Source organism: Calidris pugnax, unplaced genomic scaffold (genome assembly GCF_001431845.1).
Source record: "Calidris pugnax isolate Ruff unplaced genomic scaffold, ASM143184v1 scaffold285, whole genome shotgun sequence".
Taxonomy (NCBI): domain Eukaryota; kingdom Metazoa; phylum Chordata; class Aves; order Charadriiformes; family Scolopacidae; genus Calidris; species Calidris pugnax.
Genome location: NW_015091000.1, coordinates 88,964 through 89,919, shown reverse-complemented (window position 1 = coordinate 89,919; position 956 = coordinate 88,964). Strand labels below are relative to the sequence as shown.

The following is a 956-nucleotide window of genomic DNA, read 5'->3' as shown; positions in this document are numbered from 1 at the left end:
TGTGTCCCCAGAGCATGGCATAGTGTGGGGCACAGCCCCAGAGCACGGCACAGCCCCACTGTGTGTCCCCAGAGCGTGGCATGGTGTGGGGCACAGCACAGGGCACAGCCCCACAGCACGGGGCACAGCCCCAGAGCACAGCATGGCTCCAGAGCACACACAGCCCCAATGCACAGCCCCACAGCACGGCACAGCCCCACTGTGTGGTCCCCAGAGTGTGGCACAGCATGGGGCACAGCCCCACAGCACAGCACAACCCCACTGTGTGCCCCCAGAGCATGGCACGGTGTGGGGCAGGGCCCTGTGTGTGGCACAGCACCGGGCACACCACCGTGCACGGCTCCAGAGCACTACACAGCCCCAGAGCATGGCACAGTGTGGGGCACAGCACAGTGCACAGCCCCACAACGTGGCACAGCCCCACTGGCGTGTCCCCAGAGCACAGCACGGTGTGGGGCAGGGCCCTATGCACGGCCCCAGAGTATGGCACAGCCCCGGTCTGTCACCCTGGAGCGTGGCACCAGTGCGGCACCGCACGGAGCCTGATGGGGCACAGCCCCCCATAGTGTGGGGCAGGGCCCCCTGTGTGGCCCCGGTGCACAGCCCAGCCATGGTGAGGGGCCTCAGGGGGGGGCACAGCCCCACTGTGTGTCCCCAGAGCGTGGCACGGTGTGGGGCAGACCCACTGCATGGCCCCGTTGTGGGGGACAGCTGGGGGAAAAGTCCTTCCTCCGTGTCCCCCCCAAGTGGCACTGACCCACACTGCCCCATCCCCCCAGCAGTGTGCCTCCTCCCCTGTGCCCCCCCAGCCCCGCTCTGAACACAGGCCACCGCTCTGCCACTGCAGGTGGCCAGTGGCCAACAGGCTGGTGCCAGTAGCCAATTGCCAACACGGTCGGTGCCAGTGGCCAGTTGCCAAGAGGTCAATGTGGTGGCCACCCCCCTGCCTGCCCCCC

At 68.2% G+C, this 956-nt stretch overlaps 1 protein-coding gene across 1 annotated transcript in view; it reads left to right on the top strand.

Annotated features, from left to right (window-relative positions):
* The window catches only part of GAMT (guanidinoacetate N-methyltransferase), a 16,694-nt gene that overhangs the window by 12,804 nt on the left and 2,934 nt on the right, over nucleotides 1-956 (top strand). The window lies entirely within an intron of this gene.